Consider the following 20,109-nt stretch of genomic DNA (forward strand, 5'->3'; position numbering starts at 1 on the left):
ATATTCCTTTGAGGTGCGTTACAAAAAGGGGAGTCTCAACGGTAACGCCGATGGCTTAAGTCGAAGCCCCTAACGTAGGAATCAGCCTCAAAATTGTTTGTTACTGATGTTTTTCTTCCTGAGGCAGGATTTTTTTTAACATATTGCTTTTGTTTAGTGTTTCAAAGTGATGATATGCTTTCTAGTGCAATTTTTCAATTTGTGGACGCGTTCTGAGTGATGCTGGACTACTGTAAGGAACTAGGCAGTGGTATAAAAAGGGGAAAGAGCCTGGCAGGGCTTAGTGAGGGTTGTGCCGTGCTTGCTGACTGAGCGGTTGAGTTTCAGCGTAGTTCTAACGCTTGCCGGGAACGAGAACAAAAATGTGAACTCTCCCGAAGTCACTTTGCAGTGTCCCGTGCGAACCTGAACGAGAGAACGAGGCCTTCTCTGTGCGCTGCGCTCAAGAAACGTCGAGGGACGCCCGACTTCGGTTAGGAGCATCATCGAGCGACATCCCTCCGGACAGCGGATGCAGTCCCCTGTCCATCGGGATCTCCTTCCCCCGGCGGGGCGGTCTGTTGCGATTCGCCTGCGACACGTGGTTTTGCCGGCGCGACTGCGGCGGGGCGGCAGACATTTTTGGCCCGATCGTCGTCGCCGCAACGCTCATCGCCAGGTGTTTCCAAGCGCGACTGCGGCGATGCGACCGCATAGGGATCATCCTCGCATTCCAGTCATTGTGCCCGAAACAGGCGATGCCAAAGCAGGGACCATCCTCTCATTCCAGTCATTGTGCCCGAAACAGGCGATGCCAAAGCAGGGATCATCCTCTCATTCCAGTCATTGTGCCCGAAACAGGCGATGCCAAAGCAGGGACCATCCTCTCATTACAGTCATTGTGCCCGACCGGCAGCGCTACAACAGGGTGCTACGAGATCGTGCTCGACAGGGTGCTACGAGATCGTGCTCGTCATGGTGCTACGGCATCGCTACGACAGTGTGCGTCACCATTAGCCCATTGTACATTCACGTGCTCGTCTTTTGAGGGGTTCCTTCTTGCCCTCAACTGCGAGAGTATAAAAACAGCTGCCCCCGGACGCAAAAAGGAGGGCTCCGATTTCTTCTGTTGAGTGAAGTGCTCTCCCGTCTCTCTACTTCGGTCAAACCTGACCGCCAACTCTTTGCGATGTTAAAATAAACAAGTTGTTTCGTTGTTATCAGTCGACTCATGCTTTGCCGGGACCTTCGGATGCTTCCAGTTGTACCCCAGGCCGCCAGGCCAACGCTACCCTTGGGGCTTGCGCCCCAGGTACAACCACGGGCGTCAGCGCCGAGTTCCCAACAGATCGTACCAGCGGTGCGATCCCAAACAGGATCAAATCTCAGCCGCGGCGGCCGCATTTCGATGGTGACTAAATCCCAAAAGACCCGTGTACTTCCATTTAGGTGCACGTTAAAGAACCCAGGTGGTCCAACTTACTCCGGATTCTCCCACTACGGAGTGGCTCATAATCAGATCGTGGATCTGGCACGTAAACTCCATAATTTATTTAGTCTAATTTAAGCACTTCGCTGCGATGTCCGTGCGGTTAACTTCTTTGACACGATATTCATGGTTATAGTCGTAAAGTTGGCGTCCTTTCTCAAGCGTCGGTGGCCGAAAATGCGCCTCGATATTTTCAATTGCCTTAAAACCAGAGTTTAGAACGACCGACACGTTCCAAGCGAGCGCCGCAAAAGCGTGCCTCCGTAGAAGTGGCCGCCTCGGTGTTTCGCGGTAATGACACGGTGGCGCTGATGGCTGAGCTCATCGCTGCGCCGCCTGACTGTTGAAGGTAGCCTATAGCAGAATCGTACCATACAGTGCCTTCATTCTGCCCACAACCGCTGTTTCCTTGCCTTTTTACGTCATCTCCTCCCTCTCCCGTCCTCTCCCCCTCTTTAAGGTTCTATCTACGTCCCCTCTGGATTAGTAAAAAGGTAATCACTGATTTTTCTGGAGTGCTTTTGAGGGGGGACACGGATAATTAAAGCTGTCAAGAGGCTAAGCTGGTGACACCCAGGGAGCTCCAGATGGCACTGCGCGCACATGCGACGCGATGGAAAGGTCCAAACGACTTTCTCGCGTCGACTTTCCTCTCTGCCGCGCTCCTTCTATGTATATGCAAGCTCCAAACCAAACCGCGACGTGGCGTGCAAGACAGCAGCATCAGTGCGAAAGTAGAAGGAAGAGGCAAAGAAATTTTCGCTTTAATAAACATTTCAACAACAATCACGTAATCTGCGATGTCAAGTTAGGTGACAGCAAGCTGTATTTTTTTTTCAAAACGGGCACCTGGATGCTGATTCCATTATTTATCGTATGTTTCCCCAACAAAAGAACTGCCTTTGAGGCTCACCCTCCTGCTTGGGTCCCCGAATGTGGATTTATTCAACACATACGACTCAACGTCTGCAGCCGTACACGACGACCGTATACGAACAGGGATAACAGCGCGCTGCCCTTTAACTCTTGCAGTAATAGGGAAACAAGCACCCCCTGAAACACGCGCCAACTATCCAAAGAACTAGATGTCATGAACTAAACAAGTGCAAATAAGTAAACAAGTGACTTTTCTACCGGGGAAGGCTACGTGGGTCGCAGCGAAGAACCTTGGGATTACTTGGATTTCTTTATTTTAATTTTCTGTATTATTTTCTTTTCTTCACGTCTCATCGCTGCTGCACATCAAAGAAATTTACGGATGGTGTTCCAATACCGAAAAAACTACTTTCTCACATGTCTATATATCCCGGTTGTATGTGTATCGTGGGCCAAGTGGGCACAGTAGGCTCAAATCCTGAAACTATCTTGAAATCCTGAAACACTGCGACCAACAGGCATACATGTATCAAAAGGAGCCCTCAATAAAGATTCGTTATACCAGGATTCTACTCGTAGCATACCCCGCTTGGAAGGCAACAAAACAAATCCCATCACGAACCCCAAATTTATTTTTGTCAAATGCACTTTGTTTTACTAATATCTCAATAATTATACACTTTCATACTTTGCTGAATAGCACTGTGCCTAATTCATTTGTTTATATGTGCTCAACATCTAACTCGCGAGGCGTGTATTTAAACCCACTGCTGTTAATTTCAATTTCCGCCTTTTTACTTTTTAAGTGGGCACATCTTTAAGGAATTGGGTTTGCCGGCCCTTTCCCAGTCCCCCTCTCAACCCCCCCCCTCTGTTTTTCTTAAATATTTTTATTGTTAGTTTTTCAACGGTTCAAAGCCCATCTCTCCTTACTTTCTGTTTCCTGGGAAAACAAAGGCCACCAAATTGACAGCGCCTGCTGACACGCGATGATGCGATCATCACCGACGCGATGATCGGCATATGCCCGTATGCGGAACGGATGACTGCTGCGCTTTCAGGCACTGAAAGAAGTGCGGGCGACTTGTCTATCAATGTTTCTTTTTTGTTTAAGAACCGAAGAAGTGTGGAATACGTAGATAAAACAGATACGTGGTTTGCACTTTAAGTTGACGAAAAATGAAGAAAGTTGTCAAAGATCGAGTGAGACGGAAAGGAAGTCGCACGCAGCTACTATACGCACTGCGTCTACGGAAAAATGTATGCATCACGAAAGGTCCGCGTTCACGATGCCCGCTGCATTATTGCGAGCCTCAAGCGCCAGGAAAGTACAGTTTTTCCTTCATCCACTGTATCCCTGTCTTTTCTTGTTCCTAGTACTTGCACGTTATTTCCTCGCGTCCCTCAAAAAAAAAGAAAGAGAAAGAAAAAGTAGAATCAGGAAAACAGGCAATATTTCTTAACAATTACTCTTCTGATCTTGTACAGGTGTCCTTCGTCGCTGGTGGCCGACTTCTACGAGTCTTCGGCCGCTTTCTGACCATTACCAAGACAGAGAGACGGACATAAGGAATGCAGGGATGATAACCAGTCAAGAGTGTGGTCAATAGTCGCTCATTCGATTCGGTCGCAAAGTCCAAAACAATGTTTTTAACTACTTTGCTTTCCTCACACGCTAATTCGTCCGTTTCTACTTCACTCTGGTAATAAGCTGCGTCATAACACGCCACGAAGAAGCACCTATACCAACAGTGAACTGAATTAAACGCTACGCTGCAGAGTGAAGTGCAAGCAAAAGCAGCACAATTAAGCGCGCCTCTGAGAATTTTTCTCACTTTAGTGAGCTGCATGCGTGATAATTTCAAGCTCTCTGACAAGCTTCAATCAATGATTTCGGGCTAGCGACGCGACAGGCTACTGCTTTTGTGGTATTTACAATTCTATGCATTTAAGAGTTTCTTGCGACCCACTGATACATACCGGAGATTTCTTCAATTATGATAAAAACCTTCTCGCCTTCCTGCATACCCAAAACATGCATCTAAGGAGAACTGTAGCAAAAAAAGAAAAAAGAACTCCGCTCCTCTTCAAGCGCACACGTCCCGGCAGCGTCGAGATCACGTCCGCCATACGGCGGATGTCACAGCTGCGCCACCTGAGGTCGCGCAAGTTGCGAAGCACGACTACTGGTACACTGTAGCATGCACAGCCCTTCCCTCCGCAATCGCCCACCGTATTCCCAACCAAAAGCAGGCCGAGAGAGGACAAAATCAACACCAGGCCAAAATCAGCCCTCCATAGATTCGACTAACCATCGGAATTGTTCCAATGCTTTTTATCTTTCCTCCCCTTACTGCCCCCCCCCTTACGGAGTAAGGTAGCATTTAGCTCAGTCGCCCCCTTGGGAGGGAAACCACAAGATAACGCCGACTGGTAGTGGCTTCCGCGAGATAATTCAAATCTCCAAGCACAGTCGGCGTCAGAAGTTTACGGGACACAATACAATACTATGATTTCTCGAGAAGCCTCTCAAATTCCAAGCGTCAATCACAAGTAGATCTTGCGACCAATTTAGTGATCGGTTAAATTTAGAGGTGCCATGCAGAGAAAAATTCACGCTTGTCGTATAACCTGTCTTCCGCCAGCTTTCGTGACCAAGCGTTCCACATATTACTGGGTTTAAATACCGCAATGGTAACATGTACGCTGGCAATAAGGTAAGAGAGCCAACCAACAAAAGTGCTCTGCGATTTTTATTTCCAATAAGGACATACTCTTAGGAAGAGCTGATATGGGGAATATTTCTGTGTTTGCACGACAAGCAGCCAAAACACACAGGCGATACGCAGCTCGATCCGCATCTCTCTATAGAGGTTGCACGTGCGCCAAAATAAAAATATCTATATAACTCCCCGCTGCTTAATGTTCTCGTGAGCGCAGTTCTCGTGAATAATGTGACAAAGTGAAAGGCAGGCTTCCCCAAATGTGCCTGTATCAACATCACCAAGGTTACCAACCTCACGCTTCGAAAGAAAATAGTGGATGCCTATTGCGCAATCGAGGAAAAAGTGGGCACGAACCAAATGGTTGAAAACCACGTGCGTGTTTATCGAGGGATACGTTTACAAGATTTTAAAGAACACGACAAAATGAGTTGCGTGCAAGGACATGAGAAGTCGGAGCGAGATTGTAGGGAGCAGGAGAGGGCTGACCATTTCGCCTTCGCCTGCGACCGCACGGCTTCGTCAAACGACACGGACTCCGTGCACGAATCCCCACTATGCAGCCGGTCAGGTAAAACCCCAGAGCACAGCGCACATCACCGCCGAAACCATGAGTAGAGCAGCACCCGTGAACATCAACAGTCGCCAGCGGTCGGTCGGATCGTTACGGAACCCGAGCGCTTCGATGGCACCCAGGCATATCGCCGCGAAGCCAAGGACGGCGAGTAACGTCGCGCCGGTGAATACCCAGCAGTCCACGGCCCTTTCGAGAAACTTCGTCGGGAAGTGCTCGCCTTCCACGTCCTCCACGTAGATGCATGCGCTGTAACTCCGGGGCTGAGTCGAAGGGCCGGACAGGTACACCGTCGTACCTAGTCGGCTTGGCGGAGGTCACGAGCCGTTGCGATGAACCCGCGACCGAACATTCGCGTTCGGACGTCATTCCGCGTTCCTCGCAGATGGGCGGAAGAGAAGGCTCGTGCTCCAACCGGTAACCCTTCCTCCCGAGTGAGCAGCGGCCGAAATTCGCCCTGGCGGCGGCGATTCCCGTCGCGTTGACCAGCAGGGTCAGTAGATATTGCAACGACCTTGAGACGGCTTCTGGACACTTAGGCACGACTCCACGTCAGGCTATACCGATTGTCACCAGCGATGACAAGAGCACAGACGGCGCTCGGATTCGGCTGACCCCGACAACTTTCTAACCCCGCAAGACTGGCCTGCTTCACGAGTGAATGCGCGATGTCTGTATCTCTATATCCTTATGTTCACGACAGAACTGATCGGGGCAGTTCTCTCTTTTCAGAGGCGGAGATCGGCGACAAATCGGAGATGACCGCAATAGAGCGATCGAGATCTTTTCGCGTACCCTCTACTCCTGCAGTCATTTTTCTTTTCATATATATAATTTTAAGCAGTGACTCAGCATTGATAAGAAAGACAGGAACAAAAAAAGCATGCGAGAGGAAGCTAAGAAGCGCCTGCATCTATCCAGGATCTCAATGCGAGGTCCCTTTGTTGAGTATTGTGCACGACAGTTCGCGGGGAGGGGGGGGGAGCAGAGAATGTCATGTTACCAGCACCCGACAACATCACAGAAAAGCTCGTCCGACCACCGAGCCACAGCTACTGAAAGATTACCATCTATCCGCAAGTTGTGGGTGGGCTGGCTTATCCACGTCGAGCATGCGCGACTTTGCCAGCATGGCCAAATCTTGGCATACATGGCCCTTAGCGGCACGCGTAAGCTTAATGTAGCAGCGCTGACAGCATTTCCGCCATCATTTATTTATTTATAACACGCCCTGTTATAGCTTCACACTAGAAATGGATAACAAAAAAAAAAAGCGGCGGAAGTAATGTGCATCAGGTATGACCTGAAATCGGCATCTTCGAGAGCAGATTTGAAGTCGGTGTTGGTGATGAGAGCGTTTGGCTGGGAAGGTCATTTCAGCCGCTTTGCAGTGCGTAGAAAAAAAAAAAAGATTTCTGAAACGATATAAAGTGCGTGTGCGTGTTGTGGCAGCATGATGTCTCAGTGGCCAGCGCGTGGGTAGGAACGCGCCTGGGTGATGAGGGCACTGACTGGCTGTAAAGAATTAAAAAAAAAAAACAATGGTAGTGGTATAATCTTGATATTTTACGAAGAAAAACCAATCACCTTAACAAAGCTAAGATGCAGCAATGGAGAGCTAGTTAGTTCTCGTGCGAGTTTTCCCCTGCGTCAGTTTTCGAACATTTTCTTAAGCCTGTTGGTGAGCTAGTTGGTAGATATTTTTAGACCGGAACTGTAGCGTAGCAATGACAACACGGTATATAGAAACGGCATGGGCAGGCATGCATTAGCAGCTGCCAAAAACAATTTTCACTATAACTTATGAACCTGAAAGTGACATCTCGTTTCTGAGTAGTTTCAGTGCGGACATTGAGGCTTGCTACCTTTGCAGTCGCTGATGCCCTTATCGAGCTTATTCAAATAGATCTTTACAAAGGGAAATCGTCTTTGATTTTACCATTAGCGCAAGCTGATCCTCGCTACAAGATCTCTCTATAGAGCTGCCTTTTCGCGATAGGTATATTCGGCATCATCACCAAGAAACGCCCAGTTTATCGGCCACCAGACAAGTGAAGCTTATATTTATCTGAAAAATTCAACGCCCTCGAGGCGCGCTGAGACTTGTCAGCATCTGCTTGGATTTCGAGGTCTAGGACCTCCATTTATAGCGCAATAAATTAAACGGCAACGATGTCATCTCACTACTACTGAGCATTGCAGCATGTCACTGGACTCCCGAGTATTGCAGCAGTTTTGAGATATCCGTTTACCTACAATCCATACATTGGCCCACCCCACTTAACGATTTTCCAATATGGCTCGCCATTTCACACTGCGAAGCAAAAAAAATGAAATCAAAATTTCTAATGGAACCAGCCGAAAAGTGTCTGATAATCATACAGCCGGTCACCACTAATACTTACGGGACCCGGCATTTGAAGAAAACATGAGTTCCCACGAAGCTTCAGCGCACAGCCTTGGAGTCAAAGTTTCAGTTTGATGTAGCCTTCGCGGCGTACACAGTGTTTCAGTAAATTAGAAACGCCACGCCTCAACGGAGTAGAATGTCACATTTTGCGGTGGACACGGTGTCCCGCAAAGTTCTGTTGTCGGCACACGTTTTACGTCTGTCTTGTAGCGGCTATTTCCCAACATAGCCCAACAATAAATACTTCTTTTTCCGTAATGAGTTTTGCAGCGCGATACGAGGCCACCGAAGGAGCCACGTGAGCCTGTGCGAACTTTTTTCGATAAAACGTTTCACTGTCTACTGACCTTGTCAGCATACTCGTCCTGGATAATACTTGTGTGTGAGAAACAGTAAAATATTTTCTTGGGGCAGTTGGTTCATAACCGAGAAGGAAAACGGAAACGCGAACGAAACTGGGACGAGACGAGTACACAAGACCGGCGCCAGTCCCGTGTACTGGTCTAGTGCCTGTTTCGTTCGCGCTTCTGTTTTCCTCCTCAGCGGTGAAAGGGATAGCGGTGGTAGCGTCTAGCAACGCTACCACAGTGGCCGACCCCGCGCTCCGAACGGGAACTCGTCTCGGCGAGTCTCCTCAAATTTCGCCGTACAGTGCTACATTCACAGCGCTTCCACGCAAGTTGAATGACAACATAGATACGATGTCGTCGCAATTACACACGGGATAAAGAGTAGAAAAGTAAAAACAGCTAAATTTGTTGCCTAAAAGATAGCGTTGTAGCACTAACCGTTCTGGTCTCTGTTCTGCTCTCCCCCTAAACCGGCAGAGATTACGCGCAGTTTCGTCACGTGTGAGCAGCGTTGAAATGCAGAACCTTCATGCATGAGCACGAAATCTTATGCCGGCTCTTGCTAGGTGCAAAAGTTGCTGCATGCAACGCCGTGCGCGATCGCGGAAGAAGGCCAAATGGTACATATCGGCATGCACGTTTATTGGGAGATACGTTTACAAGAATTCGACAAAGACGACAAGAAGATATGTACACAGCGGCACCTGGAATCGCAGGGGTGCCTATACACTAAGCTGTCCATTTGACCGTCCGCAATGTTTCAAATGGGAGGGACAGTGGGCGCGATCCTGACTGCAGCCGATCGACCGGAACCACGGGGCAAAGTGTACATCGCCACCGACACCAAGAGTACTGCAGCGCCCAGAAATATGAACAGTCCCCCGCGGTTCACAGCAGTCTTGCGGGCACGTACGGCTTCAACGGTGCCCAGGTACATCACGACGAGGCCAACAACAGCGAGGACCGTCGCGCCGGTGAAGACCCAGGAGCCGACTGCCATTCCGAGGAACTTGGCCGACGAACGCCGGCCTCGCGCGTGCGCCGCACCGGTGCGCGCGCTGCGACTCCGCGGACGGGTCGGCACGTGGCGGGGTCCGCGGTCGTAGCTGGCCGGCTCGGGGAACGCCAGGAGCCACTGCGACGACGACCCGGACGCCGGTCCAACTTCCTCGCGTACGGGCGCAAGCGAGGGCGCGTACCTCACCGTGTAGCGCTTCTCCCGGCGTAGGCGACGACCAATCTGATTCCCGTTCGGTGCGGCCGTTCTCGCCGCGTTGACGTGCGGGTGCAGCAGGTACTGGCGTTCTCGAGACGGCTTTCCGAAGAAGGCACAAGGACGTTTGGGACACTTCGGCATGACTCCAAAGGTGGCTAGCAAAACAGTGGCCACGGCGTGGACAAACAGACGGACGACGCGTGGATGCGGGTGACCACGACTGACCTTCCCCGCGGCTCGACTGCTTCTAAACTGATTGGGCGACGTTTCTCCCTCTCTTTATTTGCGTACAGGACAAAAGTGAACCATTGAGTTCTCTCTTATGGTGGGTGGAGTCTGGAGACTAATGCGAGATGACCGCAACGGACCGGTCAGCGATATTGTGCGCTGCCTCCCCTCCCTCCTTCCCTGCCACGCTTATCATTTTCGAAGAAATTTTGGGCGTGACTAAACACTGATAAGAAATAAACCAAAAGCATGGAAGATGAAGTTAAGCAGAACCGTCAGCCATCTATGCTCCAAATCCGCGATACCCTGGTTAGGAAAGATATTCCGCGTAGAAAAAAGAAGGCGAGTCGTTTGTGAGTTTGAGCGTGTCCGACATTCCGGCTAACGCGAGTGGGTCACTGGTAAGCGTGAGCGGCCGGCGCGGTGGCGCCATCTGGTTTCACAGCTGTTTCTTCAGATGTGCGGCGGGGGAGTAGGGTGCTCCGGCACCAAGACAGGCCCGCCTCTCCCCTTCGCATATGTACACCGCTGCTGTGCATGTATTCTGTGGACACTGAGCGCTGCTTTCTTTCTGTATCCGCAAATTTCAGGGCCTATATACATGGTGATAATTTGAAAGTGTAAGTTTGATGGAATTTTTATAATTAGCCTGTTGCAGATAACAAAGTTCTAGTTCTTGAGCTTGTTTATTCAGAGAGGCGGACATTACCTGCAGGAGAAATCGAAACACAGATTCAACTAATTAACAAAAATTCACTTATCTTTTGAATTAATTTCGAATTGTAGCCGGGGAGCTTGCAAGGCGTATCCATTTGCAATTCATTTCCAGAAGGACGCTAGTTTGTAGATATGCGCCATCAATCTTGCAGTAAAAAATGCACTGTTGTTCCACCTACTTTTTAATCAAAACGCTCTTTGAAGCATTGAAGCACAAAAAGTAACTGGAATACCCATGTATTTCGTTCCACACTTTGGGAAATACACTCTCGAAACTGGTGTCATCCTGAAAATTCATTTCGAGAGGATAAGCCTTGCAAGCTCATCGGCTACAATTCATAAATTGCAATATGTGCTGTAAAGTAATTAAGAAGTTAGTGAGTGTGTGTTAATTAGTTGACTATGTGTTTCAGTTTATCGTGCTAGTAATTTATGCCTCTTCAAACCATCTAGCTCAGGGACAAGAACTATTCTATCTGCCACAGGCAATTTTTAAAAGTTCCATAAGTTGAAAAAAAAATGATTCCCCTGTATATGTAGCTCGGTTGCCCATCTAGCGGACGTTGTGGTGCCGCATCGTGTGCATACGGGGAGAAGAGCGCAGCTCCTTGCGCTGCAGTATTTTTAAAATGTACTTTACTGTAGAAGAGTTGATTGTTAGGCTAGTTGGGGGTTTTCCATACACAGTGCTTCACTGCATATGTAAAGCACCGATAATTTTTCGTCATAACCAAAGACATCTTGGATATGTGAATGAGCCTGTGTTAAACACTTGTCTTGCTGGTATTACACGCTAGTATTGCTTCGCAGAGCAGTATTCCGCCATGTTAAAAATTAAATTCTGGGGTTTCACGTTCCGAAACCACGATTTGATTATGAGGCACGCCGTAGTGTGCGATCCGGGGATCCTTAACGTGCGTCCAATGCACGGGACACCAGCGTTCTTGCATTTCGCCCCCATCGAAATGCGGCTGCCGGGGCTGGGATTCGATCCCGCGACCTCCCGCTTAGCAGCGCAGCACCATAGCCGCTAAGTCGCCACGGCGGGTGTTCCACCATGTAGCAGAACCGACTAGCCCACTACACAACATATTATTACACTTTTAGGTGCATAAAAACGTAAATAAGGTAAACACAGCCGTCTATCGCTATAGCACGATACCATAGATGGAATTTTGAAAGCCTAACATAAGCATGAGAAGCGCCTTATTGAGCGTTTCGCACAAATGTTTCAATGGGCACTCTTGAAGCTACTCATTATACCAGGGTTACATTCATAAACAAAATATATATGCATTTTGCATTTGTTCAGAACTAAGCATGTATACCCTCGCCTGAATCATTATATTTCTTAGAAGCCGTTTTTCATACATTTATTTCTTGGTATATTTATTAACATCCTGCGGTTGAATACTAATGTTCTTTTTATTTAGTTATACTACATTTTGTATATTTATTTTCGATCTCTCTCTCTCTCTCTCTCTCTCTCTCTCTCTCTCTCTCTCTCTCTCTATTTTAGACGAGACGTGTACTTGTACTCATGCTTTCACTTACCATTGGCCCTTTTTATTAAACAGAGAAATCCTCATTAACGGGCAACTACGGCGATTTTTCCATGTCAACGGATGTCGATGAAATTCGCTGGGTACGTTCATCTGAACACTTCCATCTTGTCCTCAAAAGCAGGTTTGAGAGTTGCGCAGATATTTCACAAATGAATTTAATTGACTGCCTCGAACCTTATACGTCCTCCTCAGTTACAAGCCACATTGTGTATGACGTCAGGAGTGTTCCATGCAGAGCATGCCGGGATTATGCAGACGACAGTGACGAGAGCGTCGAGGAATCGACGATCGTGAGCCAGTGCATGGCGTGAGAAGTTGCTATCGCGAGAAGTTGTGTTCTCTGTAGACGTAGGCTGCACGAACTGCAGCCCTCGCCATCCGCACACACAGTTTGAGCCGATGCCGATCGCGTTCAGCCGAGGTTAAGCCTTTATGCTGCTGGCGGGCCTGAGCGACTGACCTGAAGCTAATTAAGCCATAAGGATGAAGAAAACTCCTTCTGCGGTTTTGATCATACGGATTTGAAATGAACGATTCCTCATTTCGTACAGTGCACACACGAAAAGCGAGGAGCGACGTCACGGAGCCGTATCGACATCGGTACGTTGCCGTTTTCGACGGAAAGCCGCCGGCCGCACTCAATGGCACTTCCCTAAATTAAATGCGACTACGAACATGGGTGTATCTTTACGTATTGCCACGCAGACTCATTACTTAGCTTCCGAGGTGCACTGCTTGCCGCGTATCCCAAATGGGCAGCAAGCGTAGGCCCCTCGATGCGTAAACAATCGCGGAGTTCAGCTGCCAACGGTGTCTATATTGGCATCGACGTTTCCGCTAGAAAACTACGCGTTCTCGCAAAGTCCTCATCTATGTCCACTTTGAATGAACATATTGTAAGCATGAAGAGAATACGAAGAATGAAGCATAACAATGCCCCCGTACTACGGTCTCCCGCTCGCTGTTTTCGAAGATGTGTGGTCACTCATATCAGTGCGATTCAGAGTAATGCAACGGTGCTTACATGTACAAAATCTACCTGTTTTGATATATATATATCTTATATCTTATATCTCATATACCTTATATCTTATACCTTATACCTTATACCTTATATACCTTATATACCTTATATCTCAAGCGAACGAGGAGTGGTCGTTGTACCTATTGATGTAAACAAATGCACCGTTCGGTGCTTTGGACTGTCAGCGGCATTCTTGCGGGATACGAATGCGGAAAGTCGTGCTCAACATCTTACAGTGAGCATGCGAAACGCTTCCTTGAGAAGGAATGTAACACATAAAATAGCATGCTGCACGTATAAAATCAGTGGTTAGGGGTACTCTTAGTCTTCATGTTGCAGCACAATATATGTAACGCATGGGCGCTGGCTCTCGTGGGGGCGGGTCGGATGCGAACGGCGATTTGTGACCGTTGAATTCGTCAGAATCATAACTGTCAATGTTTGACAGATCCCAAGAGCTGGTGTAGCCGACATATTAGACAGTTTTAGTAGACAGTTTTAGTATAGCGTACGCTATTCCATTGGGTACGCTAAAAAATAGCGGGTCGTCACTGCGCATGCGCTGAACGCTAAACGGAATAGCGGGTATAGCGGGCGGGCGCAACGCAAACGAGTTAGCGTTAGCGTTTTTGCGGGGTTTGCGGAGCTTGCGGGAAACATGGCGGCGGTCCCGGCTGCCCACTTCGAATTGAATTTGGCGTTGCTTTTGTAAAATGCACTTCGTTCGTAGCAAATGAGTGTTTAAACGGCTTTCGCTTAGTCTCAGGCCGCTTCGACGACAGAGTATTATGGATAACCTCGTTGTGTTTTCGAGATCGCATCTCGTTTCCAACGAGTCGAAGCCTAACGAAGGAAACGTTCGAGATGTCAGCGCCACCTATCGCTACATGCGTGAAATAGTCGCAAAGACGGCATATGGCCTCTGAGATCCGAAGATATCGCCGGCCAATTAAAGTTGTAGAAAACATGCGCTGCTTAGCGTACGCTACACTTAGCGTATAGCGTACGCTATAAGTTGCGTACGCTAAACTAAAACTGACTATTGTCGCGCGAAGGTCCGGCGCGGTCACGATTCAGTTGAGCGTATGCTCTTCGCTGCCAGCGGGCGAGACCGGCATGCCTTGCGCGCCTTTCCAGATGGAGACACTCGTGACGTCACACGAAGAGGTTCGCTCGGCTGCGTGGTCAGGTTCCGGTTTCCTCTCAGCGATTTCTTGCTTATTTAACATTATTTGCGAATTCGCGTAACAATTCTACGAACAGACGCGTGACTGGGCGGTCTCGGGAACCTAAATATTCCATTACCTTGACATTACCTTGATTTTTCTTCGCTTCCAACTTTCTTCTCTCCAACTCTCGCATCACGTTATTTTTTTTTTTCTCAGCAAACTAAGCTCGCCGGATGGACAACGCCTGCTCGGTAGCAAAACCTCTCCAAAACAAAATTTGTTCCAAAACCAATATTCAGGGACAATGCCTGGTTTCCTAAGTTAGATTAATAACCATTAGTTCTTAGGACACCTTTTTCGACACCCACATTTGAAGTTAAGATGCACTGATATCTGCCCATTCTTGAGGGGAAACCGCGTGATAACGTTGACTGCAGGTGGCTGCCCCGAGGTAATTCAGGTGTCCAAATGTCCAAGGAAGTCGACTTAATCTGACCGCTAATATCTCCGCTAGCACCAAAAACTCTCGCTCGTTGGAGCCCTTTTATAGAATGGCATTTGAACGCGACAGTGACGTGTAACCTATTACGGTCGTCTTAGAGTCACCTCCCAGTCTCAACACTGAGCCTTGCACCATCAAACAAATTAAACTGACCCGCCGTGGTGGCTTAGCGGCTACGGCGTTGCGCTGCTAAGGACGATGTAGCGGGATCGAATCCCAGCCGCGCGGCGGCCGCATTTCGATAGGGGCGAAGTGCAAGAACGCCCGTGTGCCGAGCATTTGGTGTACGTTTACTTCGCAGTTCTCCATTACGGCGTGTTTCATAACGAGATCACGGTTTTTGCACGTACAACCTCAGAATTTATTTTAGAGCGCAGCTCCGCCCGTTCCTGCGGTGTGCGTCGGCGTCGTCCCTCGGCCTCCTCGTAACCGAGCGAACGAGCACAGCGAAGGGTGAAAGAGCGAACGCGAAGCGCGAATATAAGATCGCGATAACGAAGATAGCGCGAGGAGGAGGGTGAAGCGGAACCATCAGGCTGAATGATGAGGATGGGGGTATGGCGAAAGGCGTGAAAAGAAAAAGCGAAGTGACGCGCAAGACGGTCTTTACGGCGACGATGGCTACGAGATGGCGGCAGAACAGCGCGCGTCGTCTGTTCATCGATCACGCCATCGCGATACCATATATGTAAACAAAGCGCTGCATGAGTGGCGGTCTGCCTGCGGCGGCTGTTGTGAATCGCGCCCATGCGCCAGCCACGCGCTGCCTCTCACTATCTCCCGATTAGCGAGACAGTCGCACCACACTGCGCTGTTTGCAACGTGCCGAACGAGACAGATTGTCCGCGCTAGCCAACGTCTCGCGAAATGAGAAGACGTATACAGCTGCGCTCGAATTTCACATTAGGGAGTACCGTAATCGTCGGTGAATTGTTAAAATCAAATTGAGGAGATTAACGTGAGGGTCCTGCGCAGCGACTCGCATCAGGGACTTAGCGGGGGGGGGGGATAAAAGAAAGGGGGAGAGGGGGGGGGCACGACTTCGCATTATTTTTTATCATCTGGGTTTCACTAACGTGCGCTTAAACTTCAGTACACGAGCGTCTTTTTTTTTTCTATTGTTTCGCATCCGCTGGAATGCGGTCGGCGCGGCCGGGAATTGAACCCTCGACCTCGTGCTCGGCAGCACAACGCCACAGCCACTGAGCCTGGGCCGCCACGCGGCGGTTCCCACACCGTGGTTGGCTGCTTCGAAGAGCGCCTACGCTGCGGGCCTCTCGAATAGGAAGGACACCGTTGTCACCCCGTTGCGGGTGCAGCTTGAAAGCACACTTTGAAGAGAGAAAGAAATATATTCGAGCTGTAAAAGTAAATTACGCATCTACATTACCAAAGAAAAACCACTCTGAGCGTGAATGGAGGCTTCGCAAACCAGAAAACAGAAAAGACGCGAAATTGAAAGACGTATGTATACCTGAGTATATATCAATGACTGTATCGAAACGTCGACAGGAGGTTTCGAGACAGTCACTGACTACAGGGCCTCCTTTGCTACTTCATATTTGTCCAAAACTGCAACTACTGTGTGAAGCAATAAATTGAAAAAAAAAAAAAAGAATGAATCACCACCTCGAAGTTCCCGCACCAGCTCGCGGTGACGTCATGGATGTTGACGGTACCTGCTCAAGCTTAGATAACTTCGTATCGGTAAAGCTGGACTACAATGAGTAATAGGTCAGCCAAATACTTAGCGAGCGTCGAGAAAATTCACTAAGTCACGGCGTCGCAACTATGAAAAAAAAATGCTTTGAAAACTGTGACGTCAGAATGGCGTGCAAGCGCATTTTTTTGGTACGACAAAACTTTCACCTTCATTTTCTCTTCTATAATATAGAACCTGTTACCGGGAAAAGGACACTTATTGAGTTTTTAAACAATACGTAGTCAGCCTAAGCTGATTCAGTGCTTCTCTTTAGCCTCCGTATAGTGTTTAATACATAAAAACACGCGCGCGCGCCCATGCACAAATAAAAAAAAACAAAGCGCGAGATTCCGTTTACAGCGGAGCTTTACAGGGCAGCAGACTCACGTATATATGGCGGTCTTCGGAAGCAGATACCGTACGTGCCACGGTGGCGCAGTGCGTGCAGGCAGCTCGCCCGCTGCGACGACGACTCCCGCTGCTCCTGCCGTAAGCCAGAGTGGTGCCAACGAGGAGGACACGCTCCGGCACAAAAGTTTAACCAACGCGTCTGCGAGACGAGTCCACTTTCTTGCGGGCGCGGCGACCCGACGTCGAGTGGCAGCGCGCCACCACACACAAGAAGCGGGACTCGCCAGAGGAATCGGTTTGTCGCCGTCCTTAAAGGCAGCCGCGGCAACAGCGCCGCCAGTTATCGCACGCTCGGGTGGCTCACAGTGTAAAGTCCGCTGCCCGAGCGCCGTGATCACGAAGGCCTTGGCCCCTGGCGCGGTCCCCACTGCGGCGCGGTATTTTCCGCGACGGCGCGATCGTCGATGAATCGGAAGCGGCGCGCTCACCGTATGCATGATGTTTCGCTGTTCGCAAACAGAGACCCTGGAAAGCTTCCGGCTTTCACCGTTGACAGATGAACGGGGGCAAGAAAGACAGTGGCGAGCCGCTGTACATATAGCGCGGTAGAACAGAATACCGCAGATATCCGAACCTTCTAATGAGCAGCTTAATCCCAAACGTCGAAGTCAATTCCGCCTTATACTACGCGGCAAATGATATATCTACGCGCGATGCGCGACACGCATTCCTTTTATTTGAAAACTTAGTGGAAGGAACATCTCGTACACTCAGCCAACTTCGATCTTTTCAATACGTTTCATTTCTTATTCTCTGTGGATACTTCGTCTAAGCGTTGGCCTTCCAGAATTCGAACTATATACGCTTCCGTTTATTCGGTCATCGTATACACAGGCAGACAGGGCGCGGGACCGAGTTTCTTGCGGCCGCAGCTTCACTGCTGCCGCGGCACGTGGCCTCGTTCGACAATCGTCGTGCGCACGGATATCGCGTCTATTCGGTAACGCGATAACCGAGTGAAATATGGACTGCACATACGGCGCATTTCAGTCACGGCATCGGCGCGTCCACTTCGCAAGGACCGCGCCGTTACACTGCAACGCCGTTGCCGTGGCGCAAGCGCGCACGATGTGGCGCCCCCTTTAGAAGGACACCTCTGAGCAACGCTGTAAATCGAGTTCACACCGCTAACACACGGGCCTTTCCAAAGGCCTTCGGACTGAGGTACACGTCTACACAAAAGGCGTTCGCACGGGCTGACACGCGATTAAGTATCTCTTTTTTTTTTTTTTTTTTGTGAATATCCCTCGCGGAAGGGGAGATATCCGTACTCGTTTAGGGGCCTACAGCGTTGCGCAGATCTAAAACACAAATTGACGAAACACGATGGAGCCTTATTAATAATTTTAGTGGCTGCAAAAGCGATTTTATGGTTAGCAGTTAGGCCAATTTGACCATATGCACTATTTTCTTTAATGTTTTTGCCAGCGCCATGTGCTTTGCTGCAGTGGCTTAGCCGGGGGGGTAACACACCGTGCACGCGCCCCCCGCCCTCCCCCAGAAATGTATTCGCCTACCCAGCCCCCCTCCCCATTCCTCTCGCTCTCCGTCCCCGGTCAAGTACATCGTTGTGTCGTCACAACTTTTTAAATGTTTTCTCATACTGGGTCGTTCTATATATACAGGCCGAAAGTTCTAGAAACGTGCAAATTAATATCAGTGTTTGGTCATTTAGAATGCAAAAACCCATTCTTTAGCAAATCAACAATTTAACTAGACACAAGAAGAAGCGCAGTCGAAACGTAAGATCTTTGAAAAGGTTGTTCCATTGAAAGAACACACACAAAAAAAACAGTAATGTTATTGTGGCATGTCTGACAAAAGCCATTCGTAAGAAAGTTCAACGCTTCGGCACATAGAAAGATTGCACGCACTAAAAAGCCGACCGCACATCTGTTGCGCCCATATCCGCGTCACAGGAGCGAAATTTGAATATTTGGGTAGAAAACCGCTTTTCGACGGTCGGACTGTCGCTTCGAAAAAGCGCCGTTTTTTGTCATACCACGTGTATATCTACTACAAAGAGTCCGACGAAATGCTTCCAGCAAGTTGAAAGAAAGAAAAAAAAGCGGAAGATTGCAGTCACTTACCAAATCATAAGCGTTACTTTTTTATGTGACTCGCGACTATCCAATTTAAGCCGAGAGTCCATTAACGTTTGCCTATGAACCCGCAGAGCTCGAGGGAGGGTTTCTGACCACTACAAGAGTTATCTGCCGTTTAGAAACCTGTACATGTTCCTAAAGGCCTAACCACTCTTGCGAACCTCAGAGATTAAACACTTCCAAAACTGTAACGTTCCTAAATGCCCGACATCCGCAGCGGGGCGATCAAGTCGGAACGTCAAATACAGCTTATTAGCTTATTATCGAAGCGGATAAAAAATTGTATCATTGGGTTAAGCCGTCCGAAAGAAACTAATGGTCTGCGATATACGACACCAGACGTGTGCTACGAGTTAATTTCAACCACCAGGGGTTCTTAAGCTGCACAGAAAGCACAGTGCACGGGCGTTTTTGCATTCCGCTTCCATTCAAAATGCAGCAGCACTGTCGTCGAGCTTCACGCACTTCCCCGCGTGCTGGCGGGCGAACAGTTGCAGTGTGGGAAGCTGCGTTTGGAGGCACAGAACGCAAGAAAACCTCGCGCGACGACGACACTGCCCGCGGTTCGCTCGAGCCGAAAGCCTGATAATGACGAGAAGGCAAACTCCTTATTCCTTTAGAACGCGTCCTGTGTATACTGCCTAATCATGGTGCCGGCTCAATGATTAGGCCTACCTATGGCAAGATAACACATGTGCGCCTCTAGAGACTTTTAGCATGTCCGCTATTCCGGCAAACAGGGGTGGTTTGGGCGGATTGCCGGATGGTCGGGGGCGTAAACGTGAGCGGCCGAAGCGGTGCAGCCGCCTGGTGGCGTAGAGCTCAACCAGAGAAACACAGAGTTAAAATGGCAATAACCTACTATATTCTGCTTCGCTGCTGGTGCAAATTTTCGGTAGCGGCGTGATTGTAAGCACGATTACGCCGCTGTCGAAAATTTACAGCAGCAGCTAAGAAGAATATAGTAATTGGTTCTGTGTTTATGTGATTGAGCTTTGCAACATTAGCTGGCGTCACCAATCTGGCCGCTCATCCAGCAAACCGCCCGCGCTTACCGGAATAAATTCGC

The 20,109-nt window shown here is 49.0% G+C and overlaps 2 protein-coding genes across 2 annotated transcripts in view; both read right to left on the reverse strand.

Moving 5' to 3' along the window:
• Nucleotides 1-17,259, reverse strand: part of LOC142575336 (uncharacterized) — an 83,812-nt gene extending 66,553 nt beyond the window's left edge. The window contains exon 1 of the mRNA XM_075684604.1: nucleotides 16,912-17,259. The gene's annotated coding sequence lies outside the window, so the exon portion shown is untranslated. The remainder of the gene's footprint in view (nucleotides 1-16,911) is intronic.
• The window catches only part of LOC142575335 (cyclin N-terminal domain-containing protein 1-like), a 251,895-nt gene that overhangs the window by 226,458 nt on the left and 5,328 nt on the right, over nucleotides 1-20,109 (reverse strand). The gene's annotated exons all lie outside the window — the stretch shown is intronic.

This window comes from Dermacentor variabilis, chromosome 3 (assembly GCF_050947875.1).
Source record: "Dermacentor variabilis isolate Ectoservices chromosome 3, ASM5094787v1, whole genome shotgun sequence".
NCBI classification, from domain to species: Eukaryota; Metazoa; Arthropoda; class Arachnida; order Ixodida; family Ixodidae; genus Dermacentor; species Dermacentor variabilis.